Raw genomic sequence first — 13,340 nt, 5'->3', positions numbered from 1 at the left:
AGAATACATTGAGGGTTGATTTATTGCTAGTGTACTAAAATTGTATCATATTAACACATTTTTACCTTCATGACTAAAGAGAGCATACTGGAAGGGTACCAGGATGTGCTTCTTTGGTAGACTTGGGTAACCATGCTCAAATATATTTCCCACGACAGGTTACATTATGTAGCCAGTTTTGTGGAATCTACCTGGACGTAGAAGAATGTATAAGATTTTGAGTGAGGATGTTCAGAGCTATGGGATGACTTATGTATAAAGAAGAGTGGAATTATCCAAGACTCATCTGGGAACAGAAGTAGCTGAAGAAGAGGGCGTGATAGAGAAGCACAATTCATGAATGACAAAAAGCCCCCAGCAAAAATACTATAGGTATAAATTGATTGTTCATTCTTTCTTCTAACAAAAGGGGCAATTCAATGAACTTAGTCAACCAGGTTTAACACATTTAGAAAGAGGTGGTTCTTTGTGCAAACACTACAAGTGCTCCTATTTTTCTATATGGATAAAGACTTCTCAATGACTAATCTTCCTTTCCATGCTCTCTTTTCCAGAGCCTTTGATCAATCTTTGCCAGGGATATAATGACTCATAAAATGCATGTTGATGCTAGGAAAAACTGCACAAGCTCATGAAAGAGAAATCCTTTGAGTGTTACAAAGTATGTGGAAATTAAATTTGGTTGAAGAAGTTCACAGACAGGTGAGGGGAATTCTAAAAGTACAATTGTGGTGGTCGGACCGGAAATTGGATTTCTGGGATGCTGTGGTCACTACCATCAGGCCAATGGGTGCTCAGATTTTAGGATTGGCATTTGGTACCACCACTGAGGACTAGATCCGCCTCTGAGAAAAACAGGGGTTAAAAACCAGAGCTGCGGGCCTGGGAGTTTCTTTGGACTTCAGTCGGGAAAGGCTTTGGATCTCTCCCCCTGTCCCAGCCGCTGGCTGGCCGGGGAGAGGGGAAAAGCCACGCGGCCATGAGGTAGGCCCAGCCCAAGGATGGAAGGGTGGAGGAGCACCGAGACATTGGGCAGCCCTCCCCAGGGAAGAGAGAGAGAGAGAGAACCGGCGTCTGAATTCGATAGCTGCGCCGGCCCAGGAGGAGAAGGGGGGGAGTGAGAGGGCAGCGTGGGAGTTCCGGAGCTCTGGGACAGGCAGAGACTGAAATTTTTAACCCTTTTCTTGCATGATTGAGACCTTGCAAAATGCTGATCCTCCTGGAGCTGAATAAGAAGAGAGATAAGAGATGAGATAACAAGAGATAGGTCCGAGGGAAGTGGAGAAGACTGGCTGAGTGGGGAGAGATAACGGAGTGGCCTTCTGGCTGGACTTTTCTTGTGTGGCCATAGACTGAACCATTTTTTTTCCTGAGACACAGAGACTGCATTTAGGGGGAGGCAGTGCCTCAGAACCAGGAGGGTTCAGTGTGGGTACCCTCGGCCCCAGGGGGTCAAAAATTTGGGGGGACAGATGTCCCAAAGCAGAGACTGTGCCTTTTTGGAGTGAGACAAGGCATCCTTGAAAGACAGCCCTAGAAGCAGCTCTGGTCCATGCACAGGGGTGAGAGCACTGGGCATGGGAGGAAGGTGTCACGATGGCAAAAGGACTTTCCAGGCGGTGCTGAGTGACATGGAAGCACACAAGGTTTCACCGTGTTTCCAGGGAAAGCCTATGGTGCAAGAAGGACTCCTCTTCATGAACTGAAGATTGAGTATTCTAAAGGGTGGTGCTGAACTGAGAGTTGGTGATTTGGGGGAATGTATTGCATTGGGAAGTTTGGTGGGGGGGGAGGAGGAAAGTGCTTTTGTAAGGTTTTCATTTTATCCCTTATGGTTTTTTTTTTTCTTCTTTTCTTGTAGTTTAGTTAATAAAGTTTTCTTTATTTCTAAGCAGGAGCCTGCTTTGCTTATTCCTGGTCACATCTCACAGCAGACACCAGGGAGAGGGTATTCTCATGGGGGCACTGGCTCTGTGCCAGGCCTAAACCATGACAACAATGCACACTCACTCTATTCTTAATCAACTGTAACTGTCTGCTATTGGCCAGATTTGAGAACACAACCCCTGGAAACTGATATATTATTATATTATATATTATTATATTATATTATATTATATTATATTATATTATATTATATTATATTATATTATATTATATTATATTATATTATATTATATTTTTTATTATTACTAGTGGAATAATTTGGACAGTGGACATTATAAGAGCTCTTTGTGCCCCAGAAGTATTCCCATTTCCAATTTATTCTGTGATATAATGGTGAGACTCTTTGGGAGGGTTTTTTATCTGTAAATGGTTTTCACAACTTTCTTTCTCTCCTTCACCAAAGCATGTATCATGTATCTTATGACTATTGGTTTTACAAGAAGTTTGTTACTTGGATAGGAGGATCAGTAAGACTGAACACTCTTGAAGTACTCAGAATAGTACATGTATTGCCAGTACCACTTTTTTTTGCATGTTTCCAAGTTCTCCTTGATAGCCATAGAGAGCCAAAGAAGGCTGTAGTCTGAGGGATCACTTATCTCTGAAACTTAGCAATATTCTATTTCTCATGAGAATAATTTCACCAGAGAGGAAGAAGGGTTAAAGAGCCTAAGAAAATCAATAGGATGCTTGACAGGAAAGTTATGTTCTTTAGGAGATGCATAATTTACAGACCTTAATCCTCTGTAAATATTTATTTCATTGATTTTTCTCCCATACCCTTTATAGTTTCTTTACATATGCCTATCAGAAACCACACTTACAAGCATTATTACTGCAAAAATGGAGTAATAACTGAAAAGTTTGATGCCAGAATACCACTTATTACAGCAATATGACTTTATATAATTTCATAATTACACCAAACATAAATGAACTGAACTTTTTCACAGCCACAAGTAATGTAAAAATCTTTCTCAACTTATATTATTTTGCTTTCAGAGGTACCAAGACAAATATAATGCGAAAACATAATCACATCTAGCATTCATCCTCTTTTGTTGGAAAAATAGTGTGACATAATTAGGATGAAATATATAAATCTGATTGACCTCCATCTCACTTTAGTTTGTGGCTTCAGGCACTATTGAAACAGAACTAGACATATATAAAATAAGTTGAATGTATTGTCTGCAAAAATTGTGCTGAGATTGACACATCAAGCTCTCAGAAGTTAGGATATTGAATAAGGTTGCTTGGCCAATTAATTTTGCCTTCTTTTCTCTATTCATTCTTGTACAACAATGATATTTTTCTCCTAATGATTCCTCCATTATTCAGTGCACAGGAATGGACAAGGCACGCTTGAAATATTGCAGTTCATTCAGAGAGCACCATGTACCTGTGTAAAGGCAGGGGAGAGGACTAATGGGAAGCCATTGTAAGAGAAGTGTTCCTGGGCTTAGCCATTGTGTGGAGACAAAAGTGATGCAGAATTCAGTCATTGGTTGGTAGAGTCAGATGCCTGAGCAAGTCCCAAAGAATTCTGCTACTCCACAAAATACATCTGCATGCAGAAGAAATCAAGCCATAATAAATACAAAAAAAAATTGATTTTGACGAATGTAAGGTAGTTATAACCATGAGAAACAGGTCCTTCTAAAGAGAAGTGTTAGGCTGTCTTAATAACAGAGTACTGTCAGTCTTGCTCCACATGCCATTATATTTATGTGCCTTTTATTTATTTATTTCTACAGATGCAGTTTAAAAATAATATAGCATCAGATAGTGGGGTTCCACCATTGTCCAAACTGCAAGAGTATACTATTGACCCTGAAAAAACTTGTCTGAGTACACATAAAGAAATATATATATAGCATGATTTTGGCTAATGAAGGAAGATATTGATAGTCACCATCACATGAACTCTGTTCCAAAATGCTTAATCCTGTTTATTGCAATTTTTGACTAAAAGAAGAAATAAGACCACAGTTTGTGTGAGAGCTACAAATAATGAAATGTTATGTAAGGCATGTTATGTAAGGCTCTGTCCAATCAAGTTTCCTGAGCACAAACACAATACCTAAAGTCTTTGAAATGTGGCATGTGTGGAGTGACCACAGAAGCCTGGAGGAGTTGTTTTTGGGATCCATCACAAATACGGACCTTCTTGGCATGTAATTGACAGCAATGGTGTTGTTACATATCTCCAAGTAAGATAAATGATTTTTATCTGCTTTTTTGTAAAATAAAATAATTGCTAATTGAAAGCTAATTTAAGGCAAAGGAGTAGCAGTAGAATCTACTTGTCTCCTTCTATACAAATGTACAAATAAGGATATCTATAGGTACAGAATGAGCAGATAGATTTTAAAAACTGGGCTGAGGTGTCTTGATTTGCCATTTTTGTAGCTCCTTGAAAAGAGAGCTTTCAGAAAATGCTGACCATTTTTCTTCCTCTAGTGATTCCCTTCAAGGCACCTCTTGATAGGTCCACAGGGAAAAATGTACTTCAAATCATTACTCACTCAAGAAAGTGTTGGTCATCATTCTTTTCTTGATTAAAGCCTCAAAACTGCATGTTAGACCTTAAAGATTTCTCTTTGTCCTCTTGGTTACTGAATTTATGTCAAAATTATATTATATAACATTTCCCTGACAAAACAGGGTTTTGATCAATACAATGAATGTCAGATCTGCAATGCTTAGCTTAGGCAGATTTTTTTTCATGTAGTTCTTTTTTCCCCCATAATATAAATGTATTTTTAATGAGTTTGTGTTGTGTTTTTTCTGTAAACTTTTCTGTGTTATTTACGTTCAGATTTCCCCCGAGTCAGGTTTTTTTTAGCACTGCCTATAAAGATTACTTCATTTTTGATTTATTCATGGCCACAGCAAAACTATCTCACTTATGGGAAATACGCTTCTGAGGAAATAATTTACATTATAGAAATTAATGAATTCCACTGTAGGGTTTAACTTCATAAATTGCTAAATCGGCAAATGTTCAAAAGTGCCAGGCAGTACAGTTCTGTGCTACCTGATCAGAGATGCATTTTGCACTGCTTTTTACGTATTCTCATATAACCTTATGTTTAGTTCTCCAAGACACTCTGTATCTGAGTTGTTCTGCCCATTCTTGTGTGGTTTTGGGGAAGAAAATACAGCTAGATGTAGGTATTATAATTCCTATTATCTTTGGCTGAAAAAAATTGGAGTTGTCTCCTGGACTGTTTGACCTTTATGTACAGAGTGTGGAGAGGATTAATTATGTGAGGGAGTTATTAACAATATCCAGTGTATTGAACCTGTACTTAGCAGTTTAAAAGAAAATTTATCTTGAAGCCTCCCTTCCTGAGACGCAAGGCAGCTTTCTGCATTCTTATTTAATTGTGTTTTGCATAAAACACACTAGGCAAAAATAGACACTAGGCAAGAAGATACCCTTGGAAATAGATGTCAAACCATAGGATCCTTACTCTGCTCTGGGAAGTATCTCAGTGCATATAGGAAAATTAAGAATAAGTCTACCTATCTAACAATTAGCTCTGAGTCAATATTGGTAGTTTTTTAAAAAAAATTTAGTTGTGTTATAGTAGTAAGAGCTTAATAAATGAATCAACTCTATGTCATCAATGATTATGTCATTAATCCTGGATCTTGTTTTTTTTTATCCCACCAACCAAAATGACAAAATAGGCCAACTAAAAGCATAGTCAAGAGAATACAGGTGAAAACCAGCTTCTGCTGAAAAAGAAAGGTAGTCTGGAAATCTGTAGTCCTGAGATTTAGGAAATTAGAAATAATGTACATTTCAAGTATATGCTATACTTGAAGACATGATTACAATATCAGGAAATGGGGATTGTGTTTGTTTGAGTTTTTTAAATTTTATTTTAAATTTTATTTTTTACATAGATGATAAATAACTGAATTTTGTGATCAGTTGAAGAAGTTCTGAACATCACCAAAACTGGGAAATTGTTGGATAAGGAATAACAGGTAGTACTGTTGGTATGCAAGAAGACAGCATTTAGAATCCCCTTGTATGTGATTGCTTTCCAATATTTCATAGAAGGAACTCTGCAGACACCATGGTCAATGAAGAAGCAGGAAGAGGAGGTGCTCCAGGCAAAGATTTCCCTGCAGTTTGTGGAGAAGACCATGCCATGGAGCAGATATCTGTGCTACAGCCCGTGGATGACCCCGTGCCAGAGCAGGTGGAAGTGCCCTGCAGGAAGCAACACTTGTGTGGACATCCCTGGAGTACACTCCTGTGAGGAACTGTGAGGGGCCCACATGGAAAGAGTCTTTTCCAGAAGAAATGCATTCCATGGAAGGGAACCACAGTGGAGCGCTGTGTGAAGAACTGCAGCCCCTGGGAAAGATCCATGTAGGAGAATTTTGTGAAGGACTGTGTCCTGGAGCAGAGGAGGAGCTTGAAGAAGGCGGGGCAGACATGAATCATTGTGAAGTATATAAATCCCATTCTCCATCACCTTAGACTGCTTGGAGGGAGAGGTGGAGAATTAGGGAGTGGTGTCGAGCTTGAGAAGAAAGAATGAGTGGAGTGAAGGTGTTTTTAAATTTTTCCTTGTTTCTTATTACCCTCTCTCTTATTAATTGCCAATACATTAAATTAATTCACCAACTTGAACCTGTTTTACCCTTGACGGGAACTGATGAGTGATCATTCTGCCCTTGCCTTCACTCAGGAGCTTTTTATTGTATTTTCTCCCTCTGTCCTGTTCAGGAGGGCAAGGGATAGAGTGGTTCGGTGGGCAGCTGGCAGCCAGTTAAGGTCAACCCACCACAGTAGTAAAGGACAATATTTCAGAAAAATCCTAAGTGACTACCATGAAGGACCTCTCTGCCAATGGTTTTAAGTTCAAGTCAACTTTGCTGACAAAACTAATTCCAGAATGTGGAAATTCTTTGTCTTATATTTGCAGTAGTATGTGAATGGATGCATAAGCTAAGCAATTCTTGTAAGAATAGAAAAGCTATTAAGAACTAGGTAGCTGAGATCTGTAGTATGGTCACAGAAAGATGCTGCAAGATCATTTAAATGAATTCCAAAAAGCCTAAGTATATTGCTGTTGCATATTCTATTAATTTTATAATTTTTTCCATTTCTCTTGATCAAATTGGTGCAATGTTGCCGATTTGGCATATGCTGACAATAGTTGTATGTATTATAAATGTATTGTACTGGAATAGCTTAGAAAATCAATGCTAATATTATATTAGCATACTACTAGCTGCTGACTCATGTCATGACAGGGCAATGCTGCATATTTTTGTGTATATTAGGGTATTCTGTCTGGAACTAGCTGCCACTAAGATGTCAAGCCTGAAAGTTGTGAAGGCATGTTTATTGGTGTAAAAAATTAAATGCAGCAACATGAAATATAAATAGTTACTTACCCTACAGTGGGCAATTCTTCATGGGGAAGAAGGAAGGAAGGAAGTGGCGGAAGTGGCGGAAGTGGCGGAAGGAAGTGGCGGAAGGAAGTGGCGGAAGGAAGTGGCGGAAGGAAGGAAGGAAGTGGCGGAAGGAAGGAAGTGGCGGAAGGAAGGAAGTGGCAGAAGGAAGTGGCGGAAGGAAGTGGCGGAAGTGGCGGAAGTGGCGGAAGTGGCGGAAGTGGCGGAAGGAAGGAAGGAAGGAAGTGGCGGAAGGAAGTGGCGGAAGGAAGTGGCGGAAGTGGCGGAAGTGGCGGAAGGAAGGAAGGAAGGAAGGAAGGAAGGAAGGAAGGAAGGAAGGAAGGAAGGAAGTGGCGGAAGGAAGTGGCGGAAGTGGCGGAAGGAAGTGGCGGAAGGAAGGAAGGAAGTGGCGGAAGGAAGTGGCGGAAGGAAGTGGCGGAAGGAAGTGGCGGAAGGAAGTGGCGGAAGGAAGTGGCGGAAGGAAGTGGCGGAAGGAAGTGGCGGAAGGAAGGAAGGAAGGAAGGAAGGAAGGAAGGAAGGAAGGAAGGAAGGAAGGAAGTGGCGGAAGGAAGTGGCGGAAGGAAGTGGCGGAAGGAAGTGGCGGAAGGAAGTGGCGGAAGGAAGTGGCGGAAGGAAGGAAGGAAGTGGCGGAAGGAAGGAAGGAAGTGGCGGAAGGAAGGAAGGAAGGAAGTGGCGGAAGGAAGGAAGGAAGGAAGTGGCGGAAGGAAGTGGCGGAAGGAAGTGGCGGAAGGAAGGAAGGAAGGAAGGAAGGAAGGAAGGAAGGAAGGAAGGAAGGAAGGAAGGAAGGAAGGAAGGAAGGAAGGAAGGAAGGAAGGAAGGAAGGAAGGAAGGAAGGAAGGAAGGAAGGAAGGAAGGAAGGAAGGAAGGAAGTGGCGGAAGGAAGTAAGTGGCGGAAGGAAGGAAGGAAGGAAGGAAGGAAGGAAGGAAGGAAGGAAGGAAGGAAGGAAGGAAGGAAGGAAGGAAGGAAGGAAGGAAGGAAGGAAGGAAGGAAGGAAGGAAGGAAGGAAGGAAGGAAGGAAGGAAGGAAGGAAGGAAGGAAGGAAGGAAGGAAGGAAGATGAAAGAGAAAAAGAAAAAGAAAAAAGAAAAGAAAAAGAAAAGAAAAGAAAAGAAAAGAAAAGAAAAGAAAAGAAAAGTTATTAAAATGAAATTCCAAGAAAAGGTATGGCTACAGGGTCTATTTTCCGGTTTCACAGGGATGTTTAACAGCATCTTTCAAGTCCTTGAGTCCATGTTTCTGGCAGTGAAGTCCTTCCTTTTGGCTGTCATTATGGTAAGTCTAAGGCTCCCTTCCAACCATCTGAATGCTGGTTCTAGCAAGATGTAGCAGGAAGCCTAACAAGGTACATGGAACATTGTCCTTGACCTTGCTGTTTTGCTGCCAGATCCGAATTCCAAACATCTCAAGCACTGCAGTACTGAGCACCTTGAGGCTTGTAGCTCTTTGATGTATATTGACCTGTGAACCTTGTCTAGATCTTAACAAAACCAGGGAAAAGATGATCCCTGATGTCTGTAAGAGCTGTTCTATCTGAGCCGGTGTATCACTGAAGACAGCACAAAACATTTGCAACTGCAGTAAACATTGCCTGTTTATAGAGACCTTTATAGGCCTTTTCATTTTTTCTTCTGCACTTTCCTAGGCACTCTGCACACAGAAGAGAATTTATTTCAGTGAACAGATTTCATACAGGTTTGACTGCAGTGGTTTAGTGAAATTTAGGGTGGAAATCTCTGAAGGGGTCCCCCGAGAAAACCAATTCAAGTGGCCCCCCCACTGGTTAGGGAGGAAAATCTCCTTCCAGAGAAGTGGAAAAAACTGTTTATTTAACAAGCAAAGTACTCACAGACATGAAAAAATGATAATATTAAACAATGAAACATCTTGTTCTGAAGAGATGGCAAATTCAAAAAGTCCTTCTGTGGATTGGAGAGAATCTTGTGGGTGTATCCTTGGCTTTCTCTCAGTCTCTCTGGGTTGGGTGTCTCTGCTGCAGTGCAGCTTGGGGGGCCCCCCAGACAATAGCCCTGGTGTTTCTGGGGCTGAACAGTTCCAAAAAAACCTCTGGCCTCAGCTAATGAGAGAAAAACCAGCAAAACCAGCAAGGGAATACTCCCCTTTTGTCTGCAGAGTAGAGATCTCTGAGGGCACTGCTTATCTCTATGTTTTTGAATACAACCATGAAAAAAATTCCACAGCTTTTCCTTCTTTCCCCCTGTGCTCTCAGGTGTAGTTTTAAAGGTGCAGAACTCAAAATCCAGCATAAACAGAACTGACAATTGGGGATACAAGCATCATGAAGTTTCTCTAGGATATTAACTTAAACACTTCTTTAGTTAAATTATCGAATTTGAGTTCTGACTCTCTATTAGTTGCCATCAAGGCAATCTCCCTACCTAATGCAGTCCTTTAGAAAAATCCGAACAAGTGAATTATTGTTGATGCCTGTGGTTTTCCCTTGTGACAAATTCTCTGTTCTATGCTATTTAAAATGGAGTTGGATGCAGATGTGTAATGACAAACAACACCAATGTATAGCTTTACACAGGTTTTAAGGATGCAATCAAATTTTACTCATCATGAGTAACATATAAGACATTATTGCTTATTACAGGCAGTACCATTCAGGAAAATATCAGATCAAAGTACATTCTGGCCTGTGATTTAGACAGTGTAATATATGTTTAGAACAATTCAAATAAAGTCTGTATTAGCATAAGAATTATAAGGTGGCAATAAGCTTGTGGGAGAAAAAGATGTTAATAGTGATATTGCATGTGTAGCTGTTCACTTTTATGTATAATTGATATTAGAAGATCAGGGCAAGATCAAGAAATATTCTGAAAAGACTGTATGATGGCATTCAAGTGACTTTTTTTTTTGTAATGATATAATATCTCTGAAGTGGTAATTTTAAAAGGGAATTGACTCTTTCATACATGTGTAGAATATTCTGAAGAGTCCTAAATATTTCAAAGCCACGAGTGCATGCCTTTCTGTAGATAAGTGTGGGCACATCTATTTCATAAGTGAGACACAAAGGAGAAAATAAATTTATTCCTTTTTAAGGCATATATATTTATAGAGAGAGGGAGAGAGAGAGAGCAAGAGTCATCAGTCCATATTTATGTGTAGAAATGAATGAAGCTTTACTTTCAGACTCTTGGTTCATTTTATTTTTATTAGCTGTTATAATATTCACCAAATACTTCAACTTCTCAAGGACTGAAGCATAAAATTTACACTAAAACTGAACTTCTTAGTTTTCCACTGCTGATCATTTGGGTCAGTTTTCCAAACACCCATGTCCATACATCCTGTTTTGCAGTTGATGACTTCACAAAACCATTGCAAGTTTCATCTTTTGTGCTTCAGTTCTGCCACAGAAGTCTGGATATCCATAAAAAAATGAATGAGACCTTGATACCTATTTTAGCATTTAAATATAGTTTTGAATAAAAGAATTGTTCTGGCTGATATAGGTAAGAGTGGTTCAGTTTCCATTTCCATTTCCATCATGGTCAACATTCAGTCAACATTTTAAATTTGTATTAATACAGAGCCTTCTTATATAAAGGATCTTAAATCTCTCTTTGGGAATTATCTTTAAAAATATTTTCATTTTACATTTGCCAGTAGATAGCATAATTAAAATTTAGAGGGCATTCCTAAACAATTAAACCAGTCAAGCATGTCTTTTTACATGAGGATTTTACAGGGGAATTTTGCATTTCTGAAAAATTAAACCAAAGAACTCCTAAGATGGATTCAAGTCTAAAACATTTAGAGGCAAAAGAAAGAATCTCGCAAAATAGTTTCATCAAGCTTCTGAGGCATAACCTGTTTTTTGAAAGTTTTCAAATTATATAGAATCCTTTATGGCTCATGATAAGGCTTTGTTTTGCCTTTTTTTTTTTTTTTTTTTGTTTGGTTTGTTGTTTTTTATTTAATTAGTTAATTCCACTGATTACTTAAAAATTGCATCTTCTTTGTAGTCTGAGATTTTCTGTCTTTCAGTCTCTGGGTTCATTTGGACCTTTTATCTTCTAGATTAAAGAAGTATTTGCAATCAAAGAGAGATCTCCTGTATGACAAATACAGGCCTCACAAAGACCATTTCTTACACATTTCTTGTCAGGAGAGTTTCTTTTATCTTTCACTATAGATCATGACTTCTAGGCCACAAAACTTTCCATCCTGTCTTTTGCAGAGTCTTTCCAATTAGCAACATTCAGTCCACTTGGGATTCTGACCCTCTGGTGTAATTGAAAGCTCAGCTTTTCTTTCAGTCTTGCTTTTCTCCATCTCCACTCTCCTTCAGTGGAGTTGTCTTTCCTCTTAGCTAGCTATAGTCAATTGTTCTTAGACAAGTGATATTTATTACCCCTAGTAACTTTCAGAAGGAGTTTTCCTGCACAATTTTATTGTTCCATAGATAAGCCATAGACTATGAAAATTTATTAGTAATAAAATGTAGTTTGAGTTTATAACACAAATAAAATTTCAAAGACAGTTACTCTTTTGATTCTAAAAGTTAATTTATCAGTTTAAGTATTTCATTTATTACTTCTACTTTTATATTTTAATGTAGCAATGTATTAAACATCCTGATGATACTCTATTTTAGAATTAATTGCTTAGATATTCTTATGGTGAGCACAATAAATGAAGTGACTGATTTTTAAATAACTGGGTAGTGCATTTATCAAACTAATATTTCAGATAGTTTAAAACTAGAGTACAGAGGTCAGTGAATATTTCTATCAAGGACTACAACTCAAAAAACTAGTTATGAAGAATTTTGAATAATAAGAACTGATTTGGATTCTTGCACAGGTTTCAAAAACTCAGATTCAGTCTTGCCTGTTAAAAGATATTTAAACATCTCACTTCTCAGAATATTTTTATGATAATAATCTGATTTTCTGTTTCTTGTCTTTAGGACACAACATTATGTTCTACACAAAGCAATCAAAGTCTTTCCTCTGTCTTTAAATTTCTTATTACCATCATAAAATGAAAATATGAAGTTATTACACCACTGGTGACAGCAATACCTATTTCTAGGTAGAACAAAACCTGGTACTCTCAAAAGGGAAACCTTAAAAACCATGGAATTGTGGGAGGTTCAATTCATTAGTTTATTGAACCTAATTTCACTTTTCTGGGGTTATTTGGGGCAAAAGGAAAAGGAAAATATTTACTAAGAAGAACATGCTGAAGAGTAAACAAGTCACTATGTGGGAGAAAAATTCAGAACATGAAAGTAATTTGCTTTTTCTGTTTGCCAGAACTTCATGTCCTGCAGAAAACAGAGGCTTTGGAATGTGACACATTTTAGTCAATAAAGCAATCCACCACTGAGTTAAGCACAAGATTTATTTTAAAAAGGGCTTTGAACTATGTTTCTTAGCCAGAGTATTTAGTTTGTCAACAGACCAAATTAATGGACAAAGCTAATGATGGAAATCATGGCAGTGCATTAATTTACTTCAGCTCTATCTTTGATACATAATGTACACCTTGAGATGAAAATAAGCACAATTTACTGAGACACTTTGTGTTGGCATATGAGAATGTTGAGCTCTTAAGCTCAAGGAAATGCACCAGATCTCCTTGGTTTTTGTTGTAACTACAGATCTGAAAAAGCCAACCTACACATGAAAAGTGAACAGCTAGAGAATTAGGTGTCCCCCAGTAGAGAAAGCAGGTATGAGGATGTAGCCATGGATATGGGTTGTCTGCTGAATAAGCAGCCAGATAAGAATGGATTCTTGGTCAGATATATCTCTGTCATCTGAAAACCATGTAAAGCTTGCTGCATTATTTTGGATGTGTTGGTACTGAGGGAAGAAAGTGCATATAAAATTAAACCCATATCTAGTCCTGAATGGACTCAGGCTGCGCAGAAGACTGTAAAAACAAACAAACAAAAATATTCTTATCCT

This window comes from Ammospiza nelsoni, chromosome 2, assembly GCF_027579445.1.
Source record: "Ammospiza nelsoni isolate bAmmNel1 chromosome 2, bAmmNel1.pri, whole genome shotgun sequence".
In the NCBI taxonomy this organism is placed as follows: domain Eukaryota; kingdom Metazoa; phylum Chordata; class Aves; order Passeriformes; family Passerellidae; genus Ammospiza; species Ammospiza nelsoni.
Note: the sequence above shows the minus strand (reverse complement) of the source record.